The following is a 14,718-nucleotide window of genomic DNA, read 5'->3' as shown; positions in this document are numbered from 1 at the left end:
TCACATAGTCCTCTTCGTTGTCCTCCCCTCTGTTGTGTCTGTTGTCAATACCTGTTGCATAACAGTTTGCTCATGAATTTTTGCAACAGCAAACTCAAGGGAATAAAAAAACCTTACAAACAAAATGATATCAACAAAAGTCTTTGGGACGAATTTGAGATTCTGCTTAACTTTTCAGGCTCAAGGCGTACATCAAGTTCAGAGTTTACAGTATAGTGATATCACTTACATTCTCCCTGGTCAGTCTCTGTAGATGGCTTTCTGTTCATCCTTGTCCTCTAGCTGACTAGACAGATGACTAGAAGACGCAGAAACAGCAGTGCCACCAGTCCCCCCAGAGACAATGATGGGGACCATGAATGCTGAAGAAAATGTAGGTATTTCAAGGTTTAGATCTACAGATCAAGACTTGTAGATGGCAAATTCATAGGATATAAAAACAAAATAATTGTGATATGAAGTATTATGAATCATCTTACAACACTATCATTTTTCTCTCACGTAAAAGCTATTTTAAATATGTTTTTTTAAAGGATGTGTTACTTTACCTCTAATGGTGACAGCTAGTTCCCTATTAGCCGACCTGAATGACCGGGTGGAGATGTTGACTACATAGCTGCAGCTGTATTTCCCCTGGTCTGTATACTCTGCAACAGGGAAGTGGAACGAGGCAGAGTGGTTGACTGCTGGCTTAGTTTCAATCCTGTTGGACCCAGAGAAGTCCAGATAGAAGAGGCCTCCAGGATACTGATACTCCAGGATACTGGAGCAGGCGATGGAGAAGCTGTGGCCCCTGATCACCTCTGGCCCCTGTGGTTCCCAAAACATCCCTCCATTTGGAGGACTGAGAGAGATGTTGGGCTGTAGCAGAACCACTGGGAAGGAAGTAAACAGCAATTTGAAAGTCATGTGATTATTCACATATTCACACCTTTTAACTGAGAAATGTGTGTTGATTGCCTAGGTAATCAGTCTCTTGTCTCTATCAAGGCTCTGAATCTTAAATATATACAGTAAGCTCCAAAAGTATTGGGACAGTGACAAATGTTTTGTTTTGGCTCTGTGCTCCACTACTGGGTTTTATTTATACAATGAATATGTGGTTAAGTGCAGACCGTCTGCTTCAATTTTTTGGGGGATTTTTCATCCATATTGGTTGAACCGTTTAGAAATTACAGCACTTTTTGTACATAGTCCCCATTTTAGGGGCCTCAAAAGTATTGGGACAAGTTCACGTATGTGTCTATTAAAGTAGGCAAACGTTTAGTATTTGGTTTGATATTCATAGCATGCAATGACTACATCAAGCCTGTGAATCTACACATTTTTTGGATGCATTTGCTGTTTGTTTTGGTTGTGTTTTAGATTATTTTGTGCCCAATAGAAATGAATGGTAAAAATTTGATTGTGTCATTTTGGATTTACTTTTATTTTAAATAAGAATATAATATGGTTCTAAACACTTCTACATTATCGTTCTACCATGATTATGGATAATCCTGAATAAATCGTGAATAATGATGAGTGAGAAAGTTACAACGTACCCAAACCGGCTGCGTGTGCGCCATGGTGCACAAATTGATTTTTATATTATATTAATTCGGGGACAGGACGAAAAGCATTAAACATTTATGACAATTTAGTTAGCTAGCTTGCAGTTGCTTGCTAATTTGTCCTATTTAGCTAGCTTGCTGTTGCTAGCTAATTTGTCCTGGGAGATAAACGTTGAGTTGTTATTTTACCTGAAATGCACAAGGTCCTCTAATCTGACAATTAAGCCACACATAAAACAGTCAACCGAATTGTTTCTAGTCATCTCTCCTACTTCCAGGCTTTTTCTTCTTTGGACTGTATATGGCGATTGGCATCTAAACTTTCAAAGAATTACCACGATGACCGACGAACTCAGTTGTCTTTCAATCGCCCACGTGGGTATAACCAATGAGGAGATGGCACGTGAGTATCAGCTTCTATAAACCAATGAGGTGATGGGAGAGGCAGGACTTGCACCGACGATCAGCATCACAAATAGAACTGACTTCTATTTTAGAGCTTGGCAACGCAGACGCTCGTTGGCATGCGCAAGCAGTGTGGGTGCAATAATTGAATAACATGTATGTTTAAATTTATTTTGCAAAACGACGCGCATGCGACGCGAGGGGTGTAGTCAGCATGTTAGACGCACAAATATCATACCCCACAAAATAATCTGAAACACAACCAAAACAAACAGCAAATGCATCCAACAAGTGTGTAGAGTCACAATATTGATGTAATCATTGCGTGCGTGGAATATGGGACAAATACTAAACTTTTGATTACTTTGATACACATACTGTATAATTGAATTTGTCCAAATACTTTTGGTCCCGTACAATGGTGGACTAGATACAAAAAGTGCTGTAATTTCTAAACGGTTCGCCCGATTAGAATGAACATACCTTCAAATTAAAGCTGACAGTCTGCACTTTGACCTCAGTCATTGTATCATTTCAAATCTAAAGCGCTGGAGTACAGAGCCAAAACAAAATATTTGTCACGGTCCTAATATTTTTGGAGCTCACTGTAGATTAGGCAACCCTTATTTCCCAACTACCACCTCACCTTTAGTAACGTTGCTGTAAGGGGAGCTGATGGCTTGGCTGTTGGAGAGGGTTCTGTAGAGACAGCAGTAACTGCCCTGGTGTGAAGCATCCATCTTAAACTTTGTTAAAGTAGCCCTTGGCTGTGAGGACCCAACGGTCACATTCATGACAGAGTCTCCCTTCAGATAGAAGATGAACTCCACAGCATTACAGAGGATACGGGATGGAAGAGTGCAGGTGAGTTGGACCTCCTCTCCATGCAAGAAGGCAGAATAAGAAGGGTCTGTGGAGAGTGAAGGCTTCTGCAAGACAACACCTGTTGATCAAAGACATCTAGTTTAATAAGGCAACAGTAATCACGACCTATCTGCTGGTTTTAAATCTGTATTAGTACCTGCTCTGCTCTAGGCTGCCCTCATCTGGTCACAGAGCACCAAGTCTGGCAAGATGGCTCCGTCAGAGATGGTTGCCTCGCTTCGAGTCCTTAGGAAACTATGCAGTATTTAGTTTTTTAATGATTTTTATGATTTATTACATTGTTAGCCCAGAAAATCATAAGTGTTATTACATACAGCCGGGAATGACTATTGGATATAAGGGTGATGTCAACTTACTTTCCCGAAGCGGATCATTTATTTGGACCACCACCCAGGACATTGGATCTAATCCCAGAGGCCGACCCAAAACAACGTCACCGCAGGAGAGGTAGACGGAGCGGCCTCCTGGTCAGACTTCGAAGGCATGCACACCACCCACCGGTTCCGAGCCTATTACTCACCAATGTCCAGTCTCTAGACAACAAGGTGGATAAAATTAGGGCAAGAGTTGCCTTCCAGAGAGACAGCAGAGATTGTAACATTCTCTGTTTCACAGAAACATGGCTCTCTCTGGATGTGTTGTCCGAGTCGGTACAGTCACCGGGTTTCTTCATGCGTCGTGCTGACAGAAAAAAACCTATCTCTGGTAAGAAGAAGGCGGGGGTGAATGCTTCATGATTAACAACTCATGGTGTAGTCATAGCAACATACAGTAACTCAAGTCATTTTGTTCACCTGACCTAGAATTCCTTACAATCAAATGCCAACCACATTATCTCCCAAGAGATTTCTCTTTGATTATAGTCACAGCCGTGTATATCCCCCCCAAGCAGATACCTCGACGGCCCTCAAGGACTTCACTTGACTCTATGTAAACTGGAAACCATTTATCCTGAGGCTGCATTTACTGTAGCTGGGGATTTTAACAAGGCTACCTAAATTCTACCAGCACATTGACTGTAGCATCCGTGCGGGCAATACACTGGATCATTGCTACTCCAACTTCCGCGATGCATATAAGGCCCTCCCCGCCCTCCCTTCGGCAAATCAGTCTACGACTCCATCTTGCTCCTACCATCCTATAGGCAGAAACTCAAACAGGATGTACCCGTGACTAGAAGCATTCAATGCTGGTCTGACCAATCGGAATCCACGCTTCAAGATTGTTTTGATCACGCGGACTGGGAAATGTTCCGGGAAACCTCTGAAAGTAACATTGATTTATAAGCTGGCTCGGAGAGTGAGTTTATAAGAAAGTGCATTGGAGATGTTGTACCCACTGTGACGATTAAAACCTACCCTAACCAGAAACTGTGGATAGATGGTGGCATTCGCGCAAAACTGAAAGTGAGAACCATCGCATTCAACCATGGAAAGATGTAAGGGGAATATGGCCGAATACAAACAGTGTAGTTATTCCCTCCGCAATGCAATCAAACAAACAAAATGTCAATATAGGGACAAAGTGGAGTCGCAATTCAACGGCTCAGACACAAGAAGTATCTGGCAGAGTCTACAGGCAATTACGGACTACAAAAACAAAACCAGCCACGTCACGGACACCAATATCTTTCTTCCAGACAAACTAAACACCTTCTTTGCCCGCTTTGAGAAGAATACAGTGCCACCGACGTGGCCCGCTACCAAGGACAGCGGGCCCCCCCTCTCCTTATCTGTGGCCGACGTGAGTAAGACATTTAAATGTGTTAACCCTCGCAAGGCTGCTGGCCCAGACGGCATCCCTAGCCGCGTCCTCAGCTTATGCGCAGTCTGCTGTCCCCACATGTTTCAAGATGGCCACCATTGTTCCTGTACCGAAGAAGACAAAGATAACTGAACTAAATGACTATTGCCCCATAGCACTCACTGCTGTCATCATGAAGTGCTTTGACAGACTAGTCAAGGATCATATCACCTCCACCTTACCTGCCACCCACTTCAGTTTGCATATCGCCCCAACAGGTCCACAGATGATGTGATAGCCATCACACTGCACACTGCCCTATCCGATCTGGACAAAGGAATACATATATAAGAATGATGTTCATTGACTACAGCTCAGAATTCAACACCATAGTACCCTCCAAGCTCATTTTTTAGCTTAAGGCCCTGGGTCTCAACCCTGCCCTGTGCAATTGGGTCCTGGACTTTCTGATAGGCCGCCCCCAGGTGGTGAAGGTAGGAACCAACATTTCCACTTCACTGATCCTCAACCCTGGGGCCCCACAAGGGTGGGTGCTCAGCCCCCTCCTGGACTCCCTGTTCACCCATGACTGTGTAGCCATGCACGCCTCCAACTCAATCATCAAGTTTGCAGACGACACAACAGTAGTGGGCTTGATTGCCAACAACGACGAGACAGCCTACAGGGAGGAGGTAAAGGCACTCGGAGTGTGGTGTCAGGAACACAACCTTTCACAATGTCAACAAAACAAAAGGAAATGATTGTGGACTTCAGGAAACAAGTCTCCACTAGGTGGCAGAGCAGGCTATAATACTGCAGTAATATGCTTTTTAGGATTTTCTCTATGATGAGACCTTTTTGCACAATTCAAACCTTTTCAAATCAAATCCTGATAAAACTCAAGTCTAGACAAGGCAAAGAGACTCCCTTACCTGAACAAATAACAACTGTGTCATTACCATGACTACAGTTATGTGTTTCTCCTCCTGTGTGTGGTCCCACTGCCCTGACCAAAGTAAGCCCTCTCTAGGGCACTAACAGCATCCCACAGCCAAGCTGTCTGCACGCCACAGCAGAGACATTCAAATCCCACATGTCGTTACACACGGTTCGCCAGTGACCAATTTTATAGACCTCCACTCTCCCAGAGCAGAGGTCACTCCCATTGACCAGTCTGATATTAGGTTTAACTAGGAATTAAAGAAAAATGTAAAACATTTGACAATGTGGGAGAAAAGAAATGCATTTCAGTATCATATTCAACTAAATCAATGCCAAGTTGACACAAGTATAATCAATTGTATTTTGACTTTCGTTAACCACAATAGCAACACAGGGACTTTTACCTGAGCAGACAACTCTGGCATCTTGAGACTGTAAACAGTCATGGTGTTTCAATCCTCCATGTGAGCATTCTGTGAGGGAGATCTCACTGCCATTACACCCAACATCATCCAGCCAAGCCGGCCTGCCGCTACTACCCTGACCTACAGGACTAGTCAACATTTTGGACACACCTACTCATTTAAGGGTTATTTTTACTATTTTATACATTGTAGAATAATAGTGAAAACATCAAAACTATGAAATAACACATGAGGAATCATGTAGTAACCAAAAAAGTGTTAAACAAATCCAATATATTTTAGATTCTTCAAAGTAACCACCCTTTGCCTTGATGACAGCTTTGCACACTCTTGACACTCACAGCCCTCCCACAGCCCAGCTGGCCATACACCACATTGGCTTCATTTATGTCCCACTTCTGACCACACACTCTTCCCCACTGGCCCTTGTAAAGAATCTCTACTGTCCCCGAGCAGCGACTAGTGCCATTGACCAGCCTGATCTCTTCACCAGCTCACAAAGAGGAAAAGAGATGATAGGAAAAATGAATAATGAATAATAATGAAACCAGCAATTTAACACTGCCAGTATGGTCAAAGCTGACCTATTCAAAGTTGTTACAAACATTTTGCTTAACCCTTTTGGATTTTAACAGCATTTTAAAAGTATTTTAAAACCTTTTTGAGACTTGTGTTCACATGTAAATGAACAATACCTGCCAATGAAGATAACACCATTTGATGAGCTGTTGGGGAGAAACACAGACAACCAAAACATTACAATTAAACAGAGGTTGCCATTTCTAAATGGATAACGCCTTATAATAATGTCCATTAAAAAAATCCTACATTTTTGTAAATATAAATTTGCTCACCATTTATGACTTGTTATTGCTACATTTGCAAATGTTAGTAAGCTCAATATAGATAGCTATTGACACATTTATAAAAATGTTCAATGTAAACCAAACAAGGAAATATTATTTGCATTTGCTGTTGTGTTATTTACACCATTTGTAAAGCCGAATAGTTAGGTATATATCAGTGGAGGCTGGTGACTTGAACAATTTAGAAGGATGGGAGACCCACGGTATAGGCGCGGAACACACGGAGACGACAAAGTGTCTTTCAAAAATCGTCAAAGACAAATTATTTTAACCTAAAGCATTTAATAAAGACATTTAAAGTATGATATTATGGGGAATGGGAATGAGACGGCTACAGAAGTGATTGAATGAGAGTATGAGGCATGAGTTGAGGTGTTCAGAGGCTTGACCAGTGCAGGACAGGGTTTGAGTTTGAAGACAAAAAGCAATAACACAACACACTACACAGTTAGACAAAAGAGCTAAGAATGAGTTTGTCCAAGCAAGGAGTAAAATCATTGATATGTAATAATGTGATTGTGTATGTGATTGACTCTACATACAGTAATGAGAGAAAAATTGATAGGGCTACTCGCAGTGCTTGGAGAGGAAACATTCAATGTGCCAGTGGATGAGTGTGCACATGAGACGTGGCTTCAGTTCATATCAGGAGAAAGTTGACAATAGCTGTGGAGTGGAGTTGTCATCACCTCTTAATTAGAGAACAGGAGGGGACAAAATACAAATAGCAGATGCATTCCACTACAGCTGCGCCATCGTAGGTTTGGACAACGAGTTTCTCTATGAACTTAAACTCAGACATCTCAAAATTCATAAAGTCAAACACAGACTGCGCATCTCGCCCACTTGACACATCAAAGTAGCCCAAGAAACGTTCCTGAATAAAGCCCTGATCATCCACATACCTGACAATAACTGACAAGCAGCAGACTGGTGGCACCATAGGTCCCAGAGTGGTGGGCAATTTTTACCCCCTGCGGCCTGGAGTTTTTCCTTATATGTTAACCTAACTAGGAAAACTCTGGACCCTATAAGGTATGACAGTGATTAATCAGTTGTAAAAAGGTTTGATATGGGCTATGATGGGACCAGTTTTTCCTAATCAGGTCACATGGTTTAAAAAAACTCCTGAAAAAAACATTCTGGCCCTGGAGGGGATGCAGCTACCTTGTATTTGTTCATATAAATTATATTTAGACTAGATTAGGAGGGGGATTTCCTCTACCCAGACACAGACAACAACTGATAGCCATAGTATGTCCAAAGTAAATAATCTAAACCCTAGCTCTATGTATGACGACATATCCTTCACATTTGGGGGTGCTATCACACTGGCCAGCTAATTCAACTATTTTGGCGATGAACCGTTGTACACCTCAATAGTGTTGCAAATATAGAGTAATATAGGGCTAGGGTTTTGATTATTTACGTTGGACATACTATGGTTAACATATTATGGCGCATGCGTTCGATAAATCCAACGTATTCACCACACCAAACGCACTGCAACTGCCTCAGCAACGCAACGCTGCAAGGCAAACGCAGCGTTTCATTGGAAGTGAATGTAATTCTGGTGTACCAAAATGCAATGACGCTGTCGGTGTGATCGAAGCGTAAGCCGCTTGAGAACATCCCTGTTTCTTCTTACTTTCTCGTTGTGTTCCGCAGTTTGAATACGCAGACCTTCGTCATGATCAATGCAGCTTTTTCTGCAATCTGTCTCCTGTAATTTGAAAAAAACTAATTTGAATTGAATAATATCCCAAAAATGGTCAACTATCACTTTTCACTCTTGATCTCTATTCAACAATGTCACCAAGCTTCTCAACACATAGAACCCCCATAATGCTCTGTGGCACAATCCATAATAATTACCATGTATGTATATGGAAGGGGGTCAGGCCTACGAGCCTCCTAGGTTTGTATTGAAGTCAATGTAGCCAGAGGAGGATGGAAGCTAGCTGTATTCTGGCTACACCATGGTGCTACCCTAGACAGTGGTGTTGAAGTTACTGTAGACCTTCATTGCAAAAGTGTATTTTAATCAATTATTTGGTGACATGAATATATCTGTCGTACAGTAATTTGGTAAAAAGCCAACTTGTTATTTGCTCAGTATATTGTTTTCGCTGAGGAAATGTGTGAGTCTGCTGTTAATGATAATGCAGAGGATTTTCCCAAGATTGCTGTTGACGCATATCCCCCGGTAGTTATTGGAGTCAAATTTGTCTCTCCGCTTTTGTGGATTTGGGTGATCAGTCCTTGGTTACAAATATTTGGGATGATGCCAGAGCTGAGGATGATGTTAAAGAGTTTAATTTGTGGTCTGTATATTTTATCATTTCACTTAGGTTTACCATCAACCCCACAGGCCTTTTTGGGTTGGAGGGTTTTTATTTTGTCCTGCAATTCATTCAATGTAACTGGATAATCCAGTGGGTGCTGGTAGTCTTTAATAGTTGATTCTAAGATGTGTATATGTTTTCGCTGTTTGTTCTTTGTTATAGAGCCAAAAAGATTGGAGAAGGGATTTATCCATACATCGCTGTTTTGTTGTTGTTTGTTTAGAGTTTTCCAGGAGTGGTTAGATTCTATGGCTTCTTCAATTACATTGAACAGATTTCTGACATTCTGTTCCTTCTTTTTCCGTAGTGTATTTCTGTATTGTTTTAGTGATTCACCATATTGAAGGCGTAGGCTCAGGTTTTCTGGGTCTCTATGTTTTTGGTTGGATAGGTTTCTCAATTTCTTTCTTAGGTTATTGCATTCTTCATCAAACCATTTGTCATTGTTGTTAATTTTCTTAGCTGAGAGGTCAAATATACTGTTTAGGTTTTCTACTGCCAAGTTTACACCTTCACTATTACAGTGAAACCTTGTCCCGGAAATCGTCTAGAAGGGATTGAATTTGTTGCGGCCTAAATGTTTTTTGGTAGATTTCCACACTATTTTCCACCCATCTATAGCATTTCTTAATATTATTCAGTTCCTTTGGCTTTGATGCCTCATGATTGAGCATAGCTCTGTTCAAGTAGAGTGTGATTTTGCTGTGATCTGATAGGGGTGTCAATGGACTGACTGTGAAAGCTCTAAGACTCTGGTTTGAGGTCAGGGATAAAGTAGTCTACAGTACTACTGCCAAGAGATGAACTTTAGGTGGGCCTACCATAGGAGTCCCCTCGAAGCCAACCATTGACTATGTACATACCCAGTGTCCGACAGAGCTGCAGGAGGTGTGACCCGTTTTTGTTGGTTATGTTGTAGTAGTTGTGTCTAGGGGGACATATGGGGGGAGGAAGGGAATGCTGTCACCTTCAGATAGGTGTTTGTCCCCCTGTGTGCTGAGGGTGTCGAGTTCTTGTCCAGTTCTGGCATTTAGGTCGGCAAAGACTAGTACATGTCCCTGAGCCTGGAAATCTCTAAAATGGAGAATCTGTCATCGTTAAAGTATGGGGATTCTATTGGGGGGATATAGGTACCATACACGAGGACATTTTTCTCTGTTGAGATCATTTCCTTATTAATTTCCAGCCAGATGTAAAATGTTCCTGTTTGGACTAATTTAATAGAGTGGGTTAGGTCTGCTCTATACCAAATTAGCATACCCCCTGAGTCTCTTCCCTCTTTCACACCTGGTAGTTTGGTCGATGGGACTACCAGCTCTCTATAACCTAGAGGGTAACCAGTGGGTCCGTCTCCTTTATACCATGTTTCTTGTAGGATTACAATGTCTATATTTCAAATTTCTTTGATGAAGTCTGGGTTCCTGCTCTGTAGGTCAAAGGTAGATGACCTTAGACCTTGTATATTTCAGGATGAGATAGTAAAAGCTTTGTGTTCCATTGTGTCTAGTGTTGTTTTTGTGTGGTTTAGGCCCGGACCATCACAGCAGGTGTGGGCAGAGTGTATTGAGCATCTGATACATACCTCAGGTCGCAGGATGGGGCTTGGGCGTGGGTAATAGTGGGGGTTGGGCCTGTTGCTCTGCTCATGGCCTGGACATATGTCCTGTTGCCATGTTGAGGTCCTTGACGCAGGGGCGGGGGGCATGGGGTGGGCAGAAGAGGCATAGGTCTGATATGGGGGGGGGCTATATAGAGTGTGGCCAGGGTTTGCTTGGGGTGGTCTTAGCTGGTTGGGGTGTGGCTGGGTGTAGGTCCTCTTGGCATGGGTTCTCTCAGTGCAGGTCCTTCGGGATGGTGTCTCGCTGGTCTGGGCGGGTTGTCTGTTGCTCTGTTGCTCCTGTTTGAAGTGCTGCGGCTACGGTTGAGGGTGACGTCCTTCAGGGTCCTGGCAAAAGTTGGGATTGCTGCCTTGTAGAGGTGGACCTGGTCGTAAAGGCTGTTCAAGTCCAGGATGGAGTGGTGGGCCAGGTAGACATTAGGTTTTGAGGCACAGTCTAGCGAAATGCTTGCATTCACCCACTGTATGGTGGCAGGGTGGAAGTATTTTCATGGGGGCAGGTTGGAGATGACCACTTGTGCGTCGGGGAAAGTGGAAGAAGCTTTTCGAATCACTCCTTTGAGTGCTGTTGCCAGCCATTCCTGCTGGGCCCTCACACCATTTGTTCCCGTGTGAATTATGATGTGGCTGGGGGACCCTAGTCTGTCCTCTGACAACAGCTCCAGGGCATGCCTAGTGTTTGGGCACCACAGTTTAGCCACTTTGTGTTTGGGAAAAATGTATCCTCTTGAATGTATTTGCCATTTAAGTCAATGGGGAGCACAATCTCTGGCTTTTGTGTATCCTCAGTGGATGTGGGGGGGGTTTCAGGAGGGCTATCGGGGGAGCTGACGGGAGGGCTATTAGGAGGGGGTGGGGTCTGTTGGGTTGGTGGATCCTGTGTTGTCTGTCCCATTGTGGTGTTGAGGTGGTGGTCCGGGTCTAAGGTGGGCTGTTCTGCTGGCTTGTCTGGGGAGTGTCCTGCTCTCTGTCACCGTTTCTCTCTCTCCAAGACAAGGAGTTATAAAAGTGGTCTTTCACACCTAGGTGTGATACCATGTGACCTCACAGGACTACAAAAGGACTCTGTTGTCTACCCCTCGCTCTCTTAGCTCTTAGCCTCTTATCCTGCTGGACTTCTCAAGCTGGACCTTTCTCGAGGAGGGAGAAGAACCTCCATCCTCAGTAGGCCAACCACAGGTCCTGGACCTTCGCCTTTAATGGCAAGATCTGGTGAACAGATAAGTTAGGGAAAGAACCTTTTAGGGCATAGTACCTTTAATCCAGTACATACATTGGGATGGAAGAACCCATGCACTACTCAACGGTACATTTAAGATAACCTTCTTCAAGGAAAGAAGGAGAAGACAACTAGAGCACAGCCTCTGCAACTCAAGCAACAGAGAAGAGCAACAAGCATAAGGACACCAACTCCTGACCAAAGGAGGAACCATCCAACTCAACCAGAAAGGATATATCTTCTTCCTTTGTTCTCCTCCGTGCGGCCTGAACAATCAAGAAGCCACAACAGACTTTGATCACAGAGTATAACATCGTTTAATGTTCAGGATCTCCAGGTCTTCACTTCTTGTCTGTCATTCTATTTCCTACCTTTTCATGATCATTCTCATAATGTTTGTAAATATTTGGATTATTAAATGTTGATTGTATAAAGGACTTGTGTGTGTCTTGTTATTCTGGGAAAGAACTTCAATTGATTCTCAAAGAAGTCATACCTTCAGATTAGTCGGCAGGTAGTCTAGTGGTTAGAGCGTTGGACTTGTAACCGAAAGGTTACAAGACCGAATCCCCGAGCTGACAAGGTAAAAATCTGTCGTTCTGCCCCTGAGAAAGGCAGTTAACCCACCGTTCCTAGGCTGTCATTGAAAATAAGAATTTGTTCTTAACTGACTTGCCTAGAGGCACACACACAGTGGACAAGGTGAGTAAGTGACTGAGGATGTGTGAGTAAAATGCAGTGATTTATTTTTGTGCAGTGATTTATTTTAGACAAAGAACATTTTACATTTACATCCCGCCCTGAATGTAAGCCAGGGCGGGATCAGCCAGCGGCGGCTTCCCGCATTCGCGATTGATTCATTTGCAGTCTGGACGTGGAGGGGTGAACATCTCCTGCTCTGACTGCAGCTGGGAGGGACTGCTGCGCGAGGACTGGGCCGCCTGTGAGTGCTTTGGGACGGGGTGGGGCCCTCGGCAGCACCCGCTGCTCGTTGAGAAGAGTAAGAACGATACGTGCTTTCACATCAGTCTCCAAAAGTCTCCAATAACACCAGAAAAAAGTCGCTAGATTTGTTGCTAGTCGATTTTTTGAAAATGTGTCGCTAGAGGGGTCTGAATACTCGCTAAATATAGCGACAAAGTCGCTAAGTTGGCAACACTGTCTCCGTTAGGTCTACTATAACAAAAGCTGGTTCAACATCAATGCGCGTCTTTTTGTTTATCTTGGCGATTTTATGGTATCATTACATTTTAGATGTATTTATTGGTGTTGTTTAAAAAAACAGATTGGTTGTTTTTGTTAAATTTTATGACAACGTCCATGGCGTGCTTGCAATGCGACTTCTGGAGATGTGTGAATGGAATCTGATATGTAAGATGGTTAAATAGGTGATGGTTACGTTCATAGAACAGGCCTATTTGGGAGCAGGATAACGGTGAGACGAAATTCTCCCTTACTCTTTATATTGGATCTTTGTCCAGCTACTGTGAAAAGTTTGGATGTGCTTAAAACCCTCCATCGTCTGTGTTGTTTTAATATTATATGCCCATAGGGAGAAATTATGGTGCCTATTTAAAACAAGTCGTTTTGTTTTCAATTTGATTAAAATCATTCGTTCTCTTTTTAGGCCTTACGAATAATTACTTTCATATTGCTTATTGACAATGTTTGGCATGTTCATGCTCAGCCATAATGACATTTACAGTAGGCCCAGCCCCTATATCAGTGTGAATGGCATTGAAGACATGCAAATACTTAGAACAATGTGCCCTTCAAAAGGGTTCAAGTTAACATATTTAGCAAAGACAGGTCTACATTTTGTCATTTCGTTTCTGTAAGCCATTTAACAAACTATAACGAACTAACATTGGAATTGGAGTTGATACCAAGGCAATTCGTAAAAGACCATCAATACACATTGAAAACAACCACATATTTCACCATGGAGCACATTCTGACAGGCCAGTGAGGGGCCAAGCCTGACACACCCACAACTTGTTCATTTATCAGAACCCAGCCCTTTTGCCCCAACGCCAGGAAGCGCACGATAATTGTGATAGTGAAAATGGCACATATGTCTGACACAGCACTGAACTTATAGCGCTCCGCCTGCGATTACGTATACCTTTGCGTTAGGTTTGTTAAAGTAGAGCCCTACAGTGCATTCTGAAAGTATTCACACCTCTTCACTTTTTCCACATTTTGTTATATTACAGCCTTATTCTAAAATGGATTAAATCGTTCCCCCCCCCCCCCCCCCCTCATCAAACTACACACAATACCCCATCATGACAAAGCAAAAACAGGTTTTTAGAAATTGGTAGGGGAGCATTGCTGCACAGCTATTTTAAGGTCTTTCCAGATGTGATCGATTGGGTTCAAGTACAGGCTCTGGCTGGGCCACTCAAGGACATTCAGAGACTTGTCCCGAAGCCACTCCTGCGTTGTTGTGGCTGTGTGCTTAGGGTCGTTGTCCTGTTGGAAGGTGAACCTTTGGCCCAGTCTGAGGTCCCGAGCGCTCTAGAGCAGGTTTTAAATCAAGCATCTCTCTGTACTTTGCTCCGTTCATCATTCCCTCAATCCTGACTAGTCTCCCAGTTCCTGCTGCTAAAAAACATCCCCGCAGCATGATGTTGCCACCACCATACTTCACCGTAGGGATGGTGCCAGGTTTCCTCCAGACGTGATGATTGGCATTCAGGCCAAAGAGTTCAATC

The sequence above is a fragment of the Salmo trutta genome, chromosome 32 (genome assembly GCF_901001165.1).
Source record: "Salmo trutta chromosome 32, fSalTru1.1, whole genome shotgun sequence".
Lineage (NCBI taxonomy): Eukaryota > Metazoa > Chordata > Actinopteri > Salmoniformes > Salmonidae > Salmo > Salmo trutta.
This window is presented reverse-complemented; position numbering follows the sequence as displayed.